This window comes from Corapipo altera, unplaced genomic scaffold (genome assembly GCF_003945725.1).
Source record: "Corapipo altera isolate COAL_440 unplaced genomic scaffold, ASM394572v1 57, whole genome shotgun sequence".
Taxonomy (NCBI): Eukaryota; Metazoa; Chordata; class Aves; order Passeriformes; family Pipridae; genus Corapipo; species Corapipo altera.
The window spans coordinates 4,457,404-4,475,379 of NW_020884905.1; the positions used below are offsets into that span (position 1 = coordinate 4,457,404).

At 43.9% G+C, this 17,976-nt stretch overlaps 1 protein-coding gene across 3 annotated transcripts in view; it reads right to left on the reverse strand.

Annotated features, from left to right (window-relative positions):
* LRRC8D (leucine rich repeat containing 8 VRAC subunit D) overlaps nucleotides 1-17,297 on the reverse strand; it is a 58,156-nt gene extending 40,859 nt beyond the window's left edge. For 2 of the 3 annotated variants that reach the window (XM_027651828.1, XM_027651829.1), the window contains exon 1: nucleotides 10,173-10,283. The gene's annotated coding sequence lies outside the window, so the exon portion shown is untranslated. Of the gene's footprint in view, nucleotides 1-10,172; nucleotides 10,284-17,257 lie in introns of those variants that run through there. The other variant, XM_027651830.1, reaches the window with a different exon arrangement.
* Nucleotides 17,298-17,976: the final 679 nt, after the last annotated feature.

The following is a 17,976-nucleotide window of genomic DNA, read 5'->3' on the forward strand; positions in this document are numbered from 1 at the left end:
ACTCAGAAGTGCACAGGAACAAACCCCATGTCAGGCTTTCCATTGAGAGCATTTAAAGGTCAGCAGGAACCTGCTGTTCCAGGTTTCTTCTTAGCAGTGGAGACCCAGGATGGGAAAGATACTGTCAAATCCTCAAATAAAATATGCCTCTTATAGAACTTTCTTCTTCAAAAGGGTCGGGGTGGTCAAGTGGTCTCAGGAGAAGTAAATCCCTTTATGCAGCATTCATGACCAAAATTGGAGTTTTCAGAGACCGCTGGTTTTTAAATACTTGGAGGAAAAAAGCTGTGACTAGATAATTCCCAGTCTATTGCAAGTCGGCTTCAGAACAGACCTCTGGATGTTACTTGAGGTCTAACAGAAAATGCTCTCATAGCCACAGGGCCATTCACCTTGCCTGTTCCTGCAGCTTTTTTTTCCCCGGAGAGACCTACGTAGTAAGGGCCTAAACAAAGCTGTTCACACCTTCCAGTCCCTCCTCAGCAGCCACCACAAAGGCAACAAACAGTTTCTGAAAACAAGTCAAAGGCATTCCCACTTCCAAAGTAGGAGGGCTGTGTTTTTTGACAATGTAGCAGCATTAAGAAAAGGTGTCAGGAGAGACTAAACAGCACCACCATCACACTTGGTAAGGCATGGACAAACAGGAGAGCTTGTCTTCAAGAGGAGTCACAATCTGAAAGACTGTTAAGGTCCATCACCACCACCCTCCCCTCCCAGAGTAGGCTGAGCACATGGGATGGATCACACCTGGTGGAGATGGAGGGAAATAAATGACAAAATACTTATAAAATTTTGGTCTAAAACAAAACAAAACAAAAACCAAACCAAAAACCAGCCTAAAGCAGAAATTCTTATATAAATCATATCCAAGACCAATGAGGGAGTCTCCCCCGCAATTCTTGCCACAAAAATTCTCATGGATTTTGTTCCCAATCCCATTTGACATATTCTCACTTTATGCTACTTCTTTCACCTCCCTCTCCCATTTTTGAAGTGACAACCTCAATTTATTAAAACAAAGCAATATCTTTCTTACAGGAACATCTGCTTTGATACAAGAATACACACAAACACACACTGGTCTAGTCAGTATGTGGAACAGTGGGTATGAAGGAGATAAAAGAGAAGTGATACATGTGCTCCTTATTTAAACCTAGTACCCTTTGGCACTCGTTCCCTTCAATACTCTTCTTTCAGGGCCCTACAGTATAGGGAAGGACTCAAACCCCATTCACACTGGGGTGTTGGCATCAACCAGTGCCAGTTTTATCTGAATCACAGCCAGGCACTTGGCACTTCAGGCATAACACGTGCAACCTCCAAATGCCACGTCCTATATACTGTAGCCTACATGAGGCTGCCTTCATTTGCACAGTCACTTGATCAAACATCTTTTCCACTAAGGAAAACAATACTTCTGATGCATTTAACAGAGAAACAATCATTGCTAACAGAGTGAAAAAAACAAACCATGCACTTAGAGCAAATTATTATGAATTCTGTAAAGAAAGGAGAAGAAGGGAAATCACAGCATTTTGGAGAAGCAGAGATTTGGGGGGAAAAAAACAAAAACAACCTCAGCTAATTAAATAAGTGAAGCAGTTCCAGTCATTAGAGGTTTAATTTCAGCACAACTGAGTAATTATCAGTTCTACGTGTATCTCCAAATACCTAGACAACAGCAGACATTTGACAATCACTTCAGTTAAAACACCATCTTCCTCCTTTGCTACTCCATAAGAAAAACAACAAACCACCACACAGGAAAAGTGTCATGTCATCAAGAGAGAAGAAAAACCCCAGCAGAGAGATCTACTGTGGAAGTATTGTCAAAAGTAACCTAACCAGATAAATGTCAGATTTTGTTGCCAGCTCTGAGTGAAGTTTTGCAGTCAGCTGAAGCTGATCTGTGGCCACCCTGGTACTTAACATTCCCACTCTCTCCCCTGGTGTGTGCCTGCGAGAGGCGTCATGTCTTGCCCAAAGCTGAACTTCCCCTTTCAACAGTAGCACAAGCTCAAATTTGCTCCAGCTGGTCTTGAAACTACAGTCCCTTTGGAAAGCACCTTAGGCATTGCTCCTACTCCACGGGAGCCTACAGGATCTGCCGAGTTCATTGCCCACTCTACGGCCTCACTGCAGCTTTTCACATGACACCCAACACCCCCTTTATTTCAGGGGGTGTTTCCTTCTCTTTGTAGCCACCTCCTCTTCAGGAGCTGTGTGCAAACTTCTCCCTGCTTCCTCTCTTCTGCTGCAGAAGGCAGGAATATAACCAAGACATCAACAAATCAAACCTTGCTGGTGAAGGAAGCAAAACTTCTACACGTAACTTGGTGTTTGACCCACAGGCAATAAGAGAGGGGGCTGCTGCTGGTAGCTCTGGTATTACATTCTTTAGCAGACAGCAAGCCAGATCTAAGATCTTACAAGTTCAGACAGCAGGCAGGTAAATAATCAGACATTGGAGAGGTCTTAACACGGATGAGGTGACAGAAATCAGCAGCTATCAGAGTGTAGAAGGCCATCATCCTCTCTCTTCATTCACAGAAGAGCAGAGAAGGAGCACTCTGCTCCTTGCACTGACCAGCTGCACACCGGTTGTGCCCAGGCTGCTCCAGGCCACTGTGCACATGGACAGACCACAATTTTACCATACAAATCAGGCACCGCAAGTCAAAACCAGGCTTGTACCAATTCAACCCATAAGCTTTAGGTACCCATCACATTTGCTGTAATGAACACAGGGGTCTGCATTATTTTGCAACAGGCTTTCAAACTGAGTGCAAGCTGGGAGAACTTGGCGGTTCCACTCTGAGCATGAAAGCGGCTTTTCTAGGATGAGACGCTCTCAGTCAAACAAACAGAGTTCATACACATTCCATATGCAGAACAGTATATAGAACCTCATGCTTTATGATTTTTATATTTTCTCACACTTACCTCAACAATTTTATTATCTCCTTTTCTTTGCCACACTGTTACTATTTTCTTTTGTATTTCTGCATCCCTCTCATGTTTTTATTTTCAGGCTTTACTATCTTTGTTCTCCTGTAACTCTGGCCCTAGTGTTTCTTTCTTTAAAATCTGGTTGGGTTAAACTGATCAATGACAATAAAGATACTCTTTACATCTAGGTACATCCTAAAGCAACTTACATTAAAAATAAACATAGTGTAAACACAAATTTTAAACACTGGAAATAGAATCTTGTCCAAACCAGTGTATTTTTCATTTTCCTGATTTATTATTTATACTATTTTGTCTCTCACTCAGTCCACTCCTTTTTCCAAGAGCTACTTTTCCTCTATTATTCTTCTGTTAGATACTTTCTTATCTACTTTCCATTGGAACACCAGCACTGATTAAACTCACATTTTCTGCAGCACCAACAAGCATTTATGTCTCCGCATTCCTCTACTTCCTTTTTTGCAGAGCCTCCAGACTTATTTTCAGAAGGATAGGAGAGGAGCAGAACTATCAAGCCAGTCTTCCCTTGCCAACGAGGTAAAACTATGAAGAAATTTACTAAGGGTTATAAAATGCCAAACATTACTTTAAAAACTCAAGTGCAAAGTTTCATTTCCCTTTTGTTAGTTCCTCTTCTAAGCTAGGTACATTAGGCTTTATTTCTTAATTTAATTAGTCAGAAAGCAAGTACATAAAAGTTTCTGGATGGCAGCCACTGAGAGGAACCCTGTACGTAGACTTCTCAGTTTGTATTTTTAAACACCAGTCAGATTAACCGTGAAGTCTGGTTCCTCCGAGCATCTTTGATGAAGGCAATTGCTAATGCATGTGGAAAGTGTGTAACCATAGTGGTGCTTGGAAACAAAGCAAGCTACTGCACTACCTCTAACACTTCTCACTCAAGTTTCAATGCAAACACTGTCAGACCAAAGTAATTCCTACCCTCCCTTTCCATGATCTGTACACAAACTACCATTTACAAATATTCAATATGGACTTCTTTTTTAATTATTCACTGACATTTGCATTGGTTTAGTGAACAAATTTATACTGAACAATCCAAATGACATCAGCTTAACAATGTGTTCCTCTGTGCAGGACTGCAAAGGCAACAAAATGTCTATTACATAACACTTCCGTATAAAATATTAATATTAGCAGAGGAAGCTTTTGAACTGAAAGGTCATTTTAAATGATTAACAAATCAGTGTTGTATAAGCTTGATTATTTAATCAGTGTATTTGAGACAAACAACAAACCATACATTTTATTGACAAAATATGACAAAATCAACTTTCTATGTGCACATATCAAAATATATCAATCTCTAGCACACACAGCTTCAGCAAGCCTGTACTAGAGTAATTGCAGGCATCAGTGTTTTTTATACAACTTGTCACACCAGCTGAAAGGGTCTAAGTTTCCTTTCCTTCCTATCCTGCAACAGCTGAAGAACAAATATTCAAACTCATATTCATATACACATACACATTTGTCTTCTTACAGCTATAATCCCAGGTTGGGAAAATCACAACAGTAAGAGTAAAGTGCTTCAAACAAAGTCCACATAAAAAACCCCATTGTTTTTAGCAATCATGTTGGTATCTGTGGCATTGGCCAGACCTGAAAACACTAGAGGTGTGGCAGCCCTGGTTTCTGTAGGACTCGAGGGCAATCAGGAATACCTTTTACAGACAAACTTATCTCAGTGCTGACTTGTAAAGAATGAAGTTCAAAGGAAGAAAAAAAGACAACCCTACATCTTGGCTGAGGCTTTGTAGCCATCAGGTTACATGGGGACAGGTAGGAGCCTGCTTTATCACAAGGGCTACAAAGAGCCTTCATGTTTGGCTTTTTCCTTTCTCTGTGTATCTTTACATGATGAATCCAGGGACAGGGTTTATCTAGAGTATCACTGGTCTCCAGTAGATGGTCTCATTGTATTTATAAGCTCCACGTGAGTGTCACAGGTCAGACATCTAATAAAGCAACAGACATCTGTATTTAGTCGGCCTCATCCATGGTCCAATCATTCAGTGGAAATCATCAGGAGATGTGACTTAGACAGAAAAATCCTGAGCAAGTGAACAGAGATATTTTAAAACTCCAGTTTGGGAATTGTGTAATTTTTTTTTCCACATTTATATGCACAGCAAACAGTTTAAAAAGATATTTGATTGGAAAAAGGTAACAACAGCATCTGATAATCTGTTATGCCCACCCCTTGGGTCTGAGAAATCTTCCATTGCAACTTTCTGGTCTCCAAAGGAGACCTTCATAAGACAGAACACCTGAGATGACTAACTTTTGACAAAAAGACCATATACACAGAGGGTGCTTTTTTTTTTTAACACTAACAAGAAGCAAGGCAGATCACAAGAACCAGATCATTTCTTCTATTGATCACACAATACAAAATGGAAGACCACGATGAATAAAGGTAAATACTATCCTCACCCACTACTGACTGCCACATGCTTTCAGTCCGGTTATTTTTTTCTGCTTCTTAATCCGAGTTACCTTCAACTACAAGAGACCCTCTGAAAAGAAAAAATCTCAGCAACAACTATCTTTCCTCTGCCTCTAAGGGTGGCTGTATTTCACACCATGATTGCTTCTCAAGTCTTGAATATCACAACTACTTCAATCTCAGGACAAATCACTTCCGAGGAAACAGCTCAAGGGGAAAGAAGGAAAATTGGGTTAGAGGCTAAATAAACAATGCGTTTTGGTATCCTGATTTATACTTGAAGAGGAAGAAGAAGAAAAACGAAGGTGTTTCTTCTTAAATGGCTCCAACAAATGACTCCTTGGTGCAGCCGTACTTTCTTCCCATGCTACTGCTTTCTTCCAAGTGTTGGGCAAAAGTGGCATTTTGCTGGCTTGATTCCAAGAAAACAAGCTCTCTCTTTCCAAAGATATCTCCCTGAACACTCTGGCAGCTGCTACATGAATGTCTTTTAGCTTCTTTTCCTATCCATCTCCTGAAGGGGGACAGGAACCTGTTCTTGCAAGACTGGAAAAATACAACTGAAAGCAACATAGAAATAAGTGAAAAGAGCTTCAATTCTTTTAATTAAATAAATTTGTGGTGAGAGAAAGATTGAAGCAGTGTCAGTTCAAATTAACAATGTGGAAATTAGTACTACTGATGGTATTAGTGAGTGCCAACTTGACTTGTGACGCACATTTCTTTTTAACATGCCAAACCCAAGATGATTCTCAAGAAGTTAAACACTAGAAATACTGGCTTTGTTATGTCCTAAATTTGTTGGGAATCTCTGAGGGGAAAAATCATTTGGCCAGCAATCAGTACCTATTCTTTATTATACAGCTAAAAGAAAATTGCATTAAATTCGCTCAGACCAAAAGATCTTGAGCCAAACCCATCCCCAATGCAAGCAAGTCAAACTTTTAAAAAATATAGCTCAAAGTGTTCTCAAGGTGAGAGGTACAGAATAACTTTGAAATACTAATTACAATCTCTCCTACAAAATATAATGCTGGTAACTGCTAGAAAACTGTATTTCACAAACAACCTTCTTCATATCTCAGCCCTTTGCAGGCCCACAGCACCTCAAAATCACGGCCAACAATAAACACTTTCAAGATCAAGCAACTTTACTGCAACCCTAGAGAGCCTTATGCATGTGTGTGTACCCATGAAACTATACATATGTGGAAAATTAATCATGGACATAAGTCTCTGCATGGTGAAGTCCACAGATTTTTCACTGCTCGTTATGAAAAAAAAATGTTTAAAATGTAAGTTATGTAAAAGCACAGACAAGTCTTTATCTAAACGTAAGGTTTCTGAGGAAAAATATTTCTGTGTTTCTTAAATCATCAATAGCTTTTTATTTTTATGTTGGCTAGGATATAAACTTCCCACCACCAAGAGACATAATAAATAAAACAGAAAGGAAAAAAAAGAAAACAAAAGGAGAACTGTGCAGACTCATTTCAATGCTAGCAAGAAATGGAGAAATTTAAGCAGCAGAAACTGAAATGTTTTGTTCTTTACACTTTACGTTATATGTAACATTTCAGTATAACATAAATACTGTTAATTGTGTTTTATGAATATTTAGGGATCTACAGCAACTTTATGAATTAATTAGAAGAGAAAGACTGCTTTTTTGAAAGGAAATGAAAAACCTTCAGAGTTCATTATTTTGTAAAATACTAACTCTGGAACTGCCTTTTTTTTTTTCACTCAGTTGAGAAACTTGTTTACTGAGTTCTATCATGTTCCTCCATTTGTGACTCAAGCTACTTCTCAGCAAAACAGCCATGAACAGCTACACACTGATATAATGCTTTAAGCCTCAGAACGCAAATTCATCCTCAGTGATCACAGTATCCATGTACCTGTATCAAAACCCTTCTCTAGCTCTTAGAGGTGCAAAGGGAGACCCTGGGCTGATGTGCTGAGTCAGCACTCTGCCGGTAAGGCATCCCAAGCCAACTCACAAGTACACCACAAAAGCAGGACCTGACACAGCAGCTGGTGCTATAAGAAAACACACCGTGGGGAAAGAAACTCAGACAGTCGTACAGGGCCTGATTCAAAAGCCACTTACACCCACTGGCTTTAGCAGACTTTGAATGGGACCTCAATACACAGAAGGAATGGGAAGACCTAGAGAATTTAAAAGAACCAACTTAAATGTAGGAAATTTCAATACAGTCACTTCTAATAAACTGCACCAAGCCACAACACACACAGCTGCAAGTGCTTCCTCCCTATCCAAGCATGCAGTCATGAAAAGTGTCCATACATAGGAGGCACAGTTGTCATACCCCTGTAGCACCACTTACGTATTGCTACACAAGAGAAGGAGGCTTGTCTGAGGCAACAGGCACACAGGGCTAAGAAAAAACTGGATTACAAGAACGATATTTCATGTGTACAGCTATGCGTCAGTCAGTGCAATGTACACTAGTTAATCTTTCCTGAGTACTTTTACTCTCTTTGCATTGTTATTATACAGGTTGGGTCCTATTAATAATTACCTTCTTGTGACGGCAGCGTGCAGACTTTCTCAGTTGCTGGTACTGCTGCTTTAGAATTCTTTCTCCAGATCTGAACACACTGGACAGATTACTGTCCCCTCAAGGATGTCAGGACTGGGATGGATATCTATTGTGCATACCTGGATCTTACAAAACAAATGACAGCTTAATGCTGCTCCTCTCCTCACATTATCTGACCCAGCCATTGTAAACTTTGAATCTTTGCATCAAAGTAATCACAATTGCAAATAACAGCATCTATTTATTATTCCCTGCTATTATGTGCAACCCACAGCAAAAAACAGACAAGTGTTTTTTCACACTAGGCAAGATACAAGTTTACTATAAGAAGCATGAATATACTATAAATGCAATGCTTGCCTAGAGACACAGGAGAAAATTGTGTATAGTAAATAAAATATAGCCATGGTAGCATATTCCTGGGTCAGGACCTCATAAATCAGTTTCAACCAACAATAAAAGGCTTATAGGGCATTTGTAAGGCACAAAGAATGAATAGGATCCTGGCCTCTGAGTAAGACTTGTTGAATTAATTTAAGATGACAATCAAGAGCCAATAACACAAGACTAACCTTCTATAATACCAATCTTTACCCTAAGTTTGAAGAAAGGGGGTTTCCTTTGCCTGCAGGAAGACGGGAGGGGAAAAAAAACCACTACCACCAATAAAAACAACAAACAAAACAAAACAGAAATAAAAAAAGGAAGAAAATAAACCAACACAGAGAAAGGTACTTAGCTACACCATCTGGGATGAGAGTGCTTTTTTGATAGCTCAGAGCTCTGGGTTTAAAATCTCAGCATTGTTTCTTCAAATTAAGCCCTCTCACGAACAAGGGGGCACAGCCATTTCCCACCTGCCCCATTTTAGAGGCAGAAAAGATGATCCTTTCCTATCATGGCTGACAGACATAATGCTGAAAAAACCCAATACGCTTCTCTAGTTTTGGGGGTTTTGTAAAGCTGTAACTGACTTATAAGTAGCAGGTACCCCAAAGTGCTCTCTGCACCAGCAGCTAAGTCAAGTAAACATCACTTTCAGCACCACCATTACAGGAAGTACTGCTAAGACTTATTCCACCAAACAACAGGCTGGTTACCACTACCGTCCTCCATTTTCAAGTCTGAGTAACCTACCTCATGGCTCTTACACACAGGGAGCGTCCAGATGAGAAACTGCCACGGGCTGCTGGCGTACAGTACACGTAGAGCCTTGCATCCCCCCAGTGACCGCAAACCAGCTTCCCTTAAGGATGCTGGGCAAGTCACAAGCCTTCTGCGCCTGAATTCGTATTTGTTTAAGAGCACTGGCAGCACTTGTAACGGGGACGGGGGAGAAATGGAGGCTGCAAGACAGGAGCTGTTGTGCCAGGCTCAGGGATCCTAAAGGAGCAGGAGTCGGTATTGCCACGTACTGGGGAGCAGGGGGGAGGGAGGAGACGCGCCTCGACGAAACAGAGATGGCTATCTGACAAGGACTGGTTTTGTCCTGAAGATGTGCTTTATTGACTGGCTTGGGCCGTTTAATCTGCGTGTGCTGCAACACCAAGCACAGCTGACCCCACACAAAAGCCGCACAGCTGGCGGCCGCCACACGGGTCGGATCCCATCCCAATGGCCTCGAAAGGGGCTCGCTGTTGCAGCTGCATTCCCCAGCAGCACGCTGTACTCCCTGACCCGCAGCCGGGCCGGCCCCGCTGTCGCCACTCGCCCCCCACACATGCGGGCACGTCCTGCGTGGATGCGCATCCCGCGGGAAGCACCGCGACGAGCCGCAGCCGCCCCTCGGCGTCCCACCGGCAGCTGCGCCCCTGAGCCACACCGGCGCTGGCAGCAACACCAGCGAACCAGCCCAGGCCGGTCTGCACGCAGGAAAAAAAAAAAAAAAAAAAAAAAGGAAAAGAAAAAAAAGAGGAGCCGCCCCCGCCCCCCCGCGCCCCCCCCCCAGCCCCCCCCCCGCGCCACCCCGGCGGGGCAGAAAAAACAGCAACCCACCCCAGCCCGGCCCGCACGCAGAAAAAAAAAAAAAAAAAAAAAAAAGGAAAAAAAGGAAAAGAGAAGCGTGACGGAAAGCGCGGGGAGGGAGCGGTGCGGGTGCTGATGCCGCCCCCTCCCCACGGCCCCTCCGCCGCCTGCCCGCCCGCCCCCCGCGCCCGCCTCACCTCAGGGACGGGCTCCGCGGGCTGCGGACCCCGAGAGCCGCCCGGCCGAGCCGAGCCGTGCGCACGGCGGGCGCGCAGACCTTCTCCGCGCGGTCACTGCCGCGGCGCTGCCATGCGGGCGACGGCGGGCGGGCAGAGCAGGGGGCGACGGGGCGGGCTGGGCTCCGGGCAGCTCCTACCAGCGCCCTGCAACGCACACCCGCATGGCTCGGCGAGCGGACAGCACCGGCTGCCGGCGACGGCGGGGCCGGGCGGGCGGGCGGGCGGCGGCCAATGGCTCCCGCGGCGCCGCGCATGTGAGGGCCGGGCAGGGCCGGCCCCGCCCGCCCCTCGCCCCCCGCGCAGCCGCCGCGCTCAGGTGGCCGCGGGCCCCGCGCCCCCAAGGGAAGGGGTGAGTTCCCGTGCGGGGATGCCGAGAGGTGTCCGCGGGGCACAACGGGAGCGAAAACGCCTGGTGGCAAAGCCAGGCGTTTGTTTTCGTTGTGCAGGTAAATGAAACCTAGTGCGTGAGTTGAATAAAACAGCGACAAGTTGAAATTGCGTGGTTTAATTACTAAAATATTACCGGGGGGGAGAAAAAAGTTAATTTTCTTGTATCTGCCTTGAGCCCTTGAGGGAACCAGAAAGTCGGAGGCGCTGTTAGCCTGGGCGGGGGGCGGCACCGCTGGGATTGCAGGGACGGATTCCTCCCCGGCGGCTCCAGAGGCTGAACACAGCGGGCTGAGGAAGAAGCCGAACTGACCCTGATCCTCACCTCAAAATCCATTAGAAACTTTTTTCCTCCTTTAACTGAAAAAAACCACCGATATCTTGAAGTACTTGTGGAACACTGGCCCGACAACTGACCAGACCTGCATGTCTTTTTAACTAGAACTGGGTGTAATCTATTATGTTTGAAACTACATTGGTCTTGACCAAGAATGGAATTAAAAAAACCCCAAAACTAAAACTCGTCTTTTCCAAATTTTATTTCCTCACCGTGATTTCTAGGAACTGGAGATGAGAACTGATCCTTTGGTGCTTGTTCAGAATAGTTTTGTGGCCCTTTAAAGATTGAGAATCTCCTCTTTATATTTTTAGATGCATTTTTAATCAGACCTTCTGGTCTAAATGACTGTTAGACGTATCTAAGGTTACAAATGAAAGCACTTCTTAGCAGCAATTCACTTCTGAGACCAGAGAAAATCAGGCCAGCTTGTCCTGCTCTCAGCTGTTCAGCACTATTTTCATATCAGAGTTTTCATTTGGTGGAGAATTATAGCAGAGCTCAAATTTAGTCTAATGAGCTGTCAATTATTTTCAGCTTTGATTTTTAGTATCTTCATTTGGCCTTTTGGTTATTTTCTTCCCTGAGATCATCATCACTTACGTTATTTTTGGCCAGCATTTTAGACCTCACTGTTTCTTCAATAAGGTGAATTTATTATCTATTTATTTACTTCTGCTCTGACCCAGTGGCCAAGCCACATAGGGTGTGTAATCCTGGGGCTCCACAGTCAGGGAGGGTTTACAGAGATAAAAGCAGTCCAATCTGGTAAACATCAAGGCAAGTGAAAACAGATAATAACAAGAGCTACTGGCTGGGAAATCCTGACTCAAAGGCAGCTGGCAGAGAAATTCAAGCGGAAGAAAAAGGATTTTTTCAGATGCCAGAGCTGGTCAGAGCTGGCTGAATCTACATTCACTTAGCAATCAAGACACTTTGCCAAGCTGAGGCACACCAGCAAAACAAACAAATAGCTCTGGGAAGTTGAGAGAGAAGACACCTGGAACTGGGCAGATAGAGATCCAATTAAGATTCCCTTTCTAACTGGGCAAACACAAATGTGAAGAACTTACCTCCTACAGAACATATGCTGGGTTACTTGTTTGTTTTGGTTTCTTTTTTACTCGTTTTGATATGTATTTAAAGGTAATGCAGAGGAGTTTTAATTTAAAACTCTTTACATTCCTCCCTTTCAAACTTCTCTAGCAAAGACCTCTCCCACTGTCTCGGGTTTGGTCTTCTCTGGGCTCGAGCCTGAGTGCTTTTGGCCAGCTCTTTCTCGATTGCTGTTTCTGGCTCTGATCACCTCAGACATGCTGAGGTGGGACGGAGGAGAGAGGAGGGGAGTTAAAAACCTGAAAGAGCTCCACTTGGGACAAATATACATCCCAGCTGTTCTGTTATCCTGGTATGGTCTATAGGGTTGTTTCAGCAGAAGTACAAATCAGCCAGCTCCAAGTTACTTCATGTGATAAAAGAGATGCCAGAAAAACAGAGGCAGTGGAGGGAAATGGCTTCTTTCTGCTTGCACGGTTTTGACGTTGGCCCTTTACAATTAAAATGAGCTAATATTGTTATTTTGATCTATGGCTCAGAGGACTGAATTAGTGATTACATTAAGAAGCAATAGCAATGCAGCCATATGCCTCACAGGATAAATTAATCCTGTTTGTTTTTACAACTGCATTTTAGTTTCAATTTTTCAAATTCCATAACCTTGACTAGCCAAATATGTCATATTTTTCAACCTTATTATTGTCCCCATTCGTATATAATTAAAAAATTTCAGAAAAATCAGCCCTCCAACAGAGTTACAGCTTTGGCCAGGCTGAAAGCTGATAATTTATTCTGACATGATTTCCAGTTCTTTCCTTTTTCACTCAAACAGCTGTCCTTTGCATCTCAGATATGCCTGCTTGACGTTGTCCAGTGGGTGTCCAAGTTCAGTCCAAGGGAGCCAGGTGTAAAAGGGACACCAGCAGAAGGTGAACATAAGGAAGAGGTAGTGCAAAAAATAGAGAGTGCCAGTGGTTTCTCGGAAAACAGTGCGGAAATTCCATACTAGGAATTATTTCAGTCCTGGCTTCAAGTAGGCTGATAAATTTTTCTCCCAAGCAAATTTAAGATGAAGGGGAGTCTTAATATTGTAGATTGGACAAGATGACCTTTAAAGGTCCCTTCCAACCCAAACTATTCTATGATTCTATGATTAAGAAGTAAACGAGGTAGTTACTTGGGAAGAAGTGCGGATGGCTACATAGAAGAGAGAGACAGTCAGGGAACCGGCTTTCCCCTCTCCAGAAACAGGGCAATTTGGCTTCATGCAATGGGCAAAGCTTGAAGGGGAAGACTCCAGTTTAAATGAGGAGGAGGATGCATGAGTCATTTCACTTGGCTACTGGCCACCTGTTCTCAAGAAAAGGGTTTCTAAGTGCTGAACAGTTCAACCTGTGGTGTTCATCTAGGACATGGGCAGGGAGATGGGGTTGGGGCTGCAGTCAGACTTGTCAGCCCCGATCTGCCACTTCCCATCCACTCACCCACCCATTAGTGCCCCCTCTGCACTACGCACCCTGCCACAGCAGCACTGAGGCTGACTTTCCAGGCAAAATTAGGCAATGTGTTGGCAGCTGTTTCATTGCCCTGCAGTCAGATGATGCTGGCAAGGGCCTTCTTTGCGTTTGCCCACAGCTGGCTGTGGAGAGCCTGTTGCATGGAGAGTCAACCATGGGGTGAGGGGTTCAGGGCCTCCGCTCTTCCAGAGAGGAGAAGAAAGCCTGTCACCTGAGCGCTGTGATGCTGCACTGCAAGACTGCTGCAGCTCAGTCTGCCCCATCACTATGATACAATGTCAAAGCTTTCAAAAGTCCAACTAAGTTATGTCAGACAATCCTCCTTTAACTACCATTTTACTAATAAAGATGCTGAAGCAAAAAAGCATGTTTTTCCACTGTAAAAAGCATTGCAAAACTTTGTCCCTACCATGCTGTGTTATCACTTTTCCTGAAGACACTTCGCTGTTATGCTTATTTTCAAACACCTGGCACAGCAGCCTCTGTGGAGGCCTTGCGAGCCAGCCTGTTCTGCTCCAGAGCTGGGACTCTCCCAGCTTCTGAACTTCCTGGCTGGAAAAAAGTCACTCCTTACCTTGTCTTTATGCTGAAAAGAGGAGGAGTCTCTGTATCTTAATCATCATCAGAATGGCTGTTCTAGATAAACAGCAGTTTCTTCCCCCTTCTAATTATGTCCAGAACTCCACAATGTGCTCACGAGTTCTATTTAATTTGTGATAATACAAATGCAGTCACCAATGTGCAATATGGCTGTCTGAACACAGAACAGAGATTTGGGGGCTGAGGCCTTATTCTTAGCAAGTACCTTTGTATTTTTAAACAAGAGCAGCAGCCGTGATGATGTTCATTGTAAGCAGCACGTGTCATCACGCTGCAGCTCACCAAAGGAACAACACATGCTGGCTGCTTCTGATTACACAGAAGACCTAGTTTTCACGAGTTCTCACATTTCATCCAGTGGATATATCAACAGATGGCAAATCTGTTTCATTCTGTACTTATCAATAAAGGACTATAAATTCACAAAACACACAACATCATATGAGATGGAAGGGAGGTATGGCAGGAAGGCAGGAAGCTGTGCTGCAGGCAAACCTGCCCTTCACCCCTGCAGCTTGCCTGAGCAGGACTTTAATTTGGCAGAAGCAGGAATAAGATTGTGCATTGCTTGATCAACCCAAATAGAGCCTGTGTCAGTCAAATGTAGTGCCTGCTAACACAGCATCTTCATATCAGATCCCAGCTCAGTAGTGCACCAGGTAAGAACCACCACTGAGGTGCTGAGTACCTTCAGATCTTTAGAGCCAGTGGGCTGGGAGGAGGGGGCGTAATTTGTGTTAGTCTACTTAATCTACTTAGCTCTTCCTATTTTCCTAATTTTGCACTTTACTACTTCTGTTATCTCTACCTCTTCTGCTCATCATGGTTTCCACAAACACTAAAAAAGCATGAAGACTGAATAGGAAATAAAAATTAAAAACCTGTCATAATCAGAATTAGCAGGGTAAGACCAAAAGAAGCTTTCAGCTGTCAGTTTGTCCAGCCCTGCTCATGAGAACAATTTCCCTGACTCCCCCTGGGACACATCAGTCTGTTATTTCTTTCTTCAAATCATGCCTGAAAGCTATTCTTCCCCCTTCAGATCTCAAGTGGTTTTCTCAGTGAAACAGCTGTGGCTCCATGTGCAAATGGCTTGACACAAACCCTAAGTGTCCTACCTGGATCTAGGATAACGGTGGTCTTTAAAGAAACGGCAAAACAGTTATCTTCAGAGTGCTGAGCTATACCTGTGCTAGCACTTAACCTTTACTTCCCAATCACACAGGTACAATAGTTAGAGCTTGCTGATTTTGTTACTCCTTTAGAAGAAGTTTTCTTAAAATAGCCTAGCCACAAGGGCATAATGAGGTGCACAGCTGGACAAAGATTTCTGAGCAGCAGGAGGGAAAAGAAGGAACATTCGTGGGACCAAAATGCTCAGAGCCTGCAAATGACTGATCTCCAGTGATTCAAATGGCTGAAGATTAAGGACTCACCCAGCTAGATCATAGAAAAACTCCACCAAAAGTTGGAGAAGACCAGGCAAAAACAGCAGAAAAAAAGGGATAAGGGAATAATAATATATCATTAATTTCTTACATGCTGCATCTTCTCTTTGCCTTCCTGTTTTGCCATGGAGCAAAGAAACCACCATTCACTCTGTAGAAGAAGAGCATAGAACTCTTCTTTTAAAATGGAGCTCCTTAATCAGGGACCCAGAGGGACTTGGAGCTCTTTTCTCACCTCAACAACTGCAAAAGGGCTGCTTTTTTTTGTGCCTGGGAGCCTACAGAACCCAGGCTTGCCCACACAGCACTAAAAGAAGTTGATTTTGCTTGAAATTATATTAATATTTTCACATTAACTGCAGCATATTCTGCTAGTTATGTGTACAAATTATAGATCAAACAAAATCAATCGCTCCATTCTAGAGATTCTACCCAAGGGAAAACATAACAACAACATGATATAGCTTCACCTCTGAAATCCTCTTCTCAATATTTTTTCAAGTACAATGACAGTAAACCAAAGTATTCCAGTAGCTAAAGCTTCTACAATTAAATGTCCACTGTCAATCTAGCATCACACTATCCACTCTAACATTACATACCTTAAAGATTCCAAGTATTCCTGTGATTCCTATCCACAGCCACTGTGGCAGTCAGCACGCTTATTTAAAACCTGCCTCATCTCCTGTTCCAAAGACTTATGTAAGGGAAGAGTATTGGACACATGCAGTGACAGGGAAGAAGGTTACTGTGATCTCCCAATCATTCTGTTTCTCTGTGTTTATCTTGAATACAAATTAACTGGGGAAAGCACTGGGTAATATTTTTATGTATTACAGGACTCTGCCAAAATTGTATAGCCACCACAAAACATCTATCTCCCCCAGCCTCAAATACCTTCAAGTTTTTTTTATCACCATTTGGAAATAGGTAGAGGGAGAAGGAAGGTCTGATCACGCCTTAACCCAAAATAACATTTTGCTTTGTCAGGTTAATTATACGTTCTGACATCAAAAACTGAAATTAGCAGGCAGTTTTCCCCTGGGTTGCCCAGCGACTGTAGAATGAATCATGCCCATTCTTGTGCTGCACCCAGGACCACGGGGAACAAGGGATGAGAAGACCAGAATATTTATTTTCTTGCTCAGATTCTGTGGCTAGGGAATCATATCCACACTCTGGCTTTGTAGGGGCTGTGATGTGGCTAGTTGGTATTGCTGTCATCCCCAGTGTGACAGAAATGGCCATCAACTTCCAACGGGTGCATTTACACTGCCACAAAGGCATATTCAATGCTTTGCTTTGATGCTGGTGTGAATTCATGGCACTAGGGTTTCTCAAAATGTCGCTGAAACTTTCTGAAATTAATTTGACTTGAGAACTGTATTCAACACGGGGCATTCTCCTTGGAAAAAAAATGGAGCCAGACCTTTTTAGCATTTAGATACACTGAAAACACTCTCCAAGTAACTAAGATACGCTCCTCCTCCTAACAGCTATTTAGCACCAGATACCCTGAAGTTAGCCTAAGTCTTAAATCTTTCAAGAGAAAGAGCACCCAGACACTTCTTTTTCGTGTCTCCTTCTTGTCTTCTTATACCTACAGATTTTCTGGCATTTCGTTTCCATGGTGGCTGCTTTTCAACTACTCCCTCTCTCGGGCCCCGTTCCCCCTTTATACTGTTAAAAGCTCCTTACCTAGTGCAGCAAAGCCGCCTGCAGTTACCTCTGCCCAAGCCCTGCCCGTCTCCCTCCTTCCCGGGGCTGCTCCTGCCGGGCTTAGCCTGCTCCTCTTCCTTTCCCGGAGCTCCCTCTGCTGTCGGATGCAGCTGCACTGCCAAGCGCAGCTGGCAGATCTGCGCAGACAGGCGGCTCCTGGGGTGGGAGCAGCCCGGACAGCATGGCCTGTCAGGGTCAGCCTCCTCCTGCCAGCTGTCTCCTCGTAAATGGAAAAGGAGCAGCATCCTTGCTCGACACACTGCAGGGATGTTCTCTCTGTCAGCGCGTTAGGAGACGACTTCTTTGAACAGAAGAATTGGCCTTTGTACTCAAGCTGTTTAGCGTAGGACATGGTCATAATGCTGCAGAGTAGCTGCAGACCCAAAGCAATTAAATACAGGAGATACTATAGGAGAGGAAGGGAAAATTCTGCCAAAAATTAATGAGTGAAGAAACAATGATAAGGCCCCAGCCTATAAAAAACACACGCTTTTTCTGCCTGGTGTAAGGAGACTGGCCTCGTGCTATGACAGCCCCACACACTGCAGGTGCCTGGAGGTTGTGTGCCAGTTGCCCCAGGCCACGGTGAGCCAGGGATTTAAGCCCCCAGCCCCATGGCACATGGGCACAAGGGATGGGAGGGGGATGCCCGCTCCTCCATTGCCCCCTGCAGAGGCCACATGCTGCAGAGCTGCCCC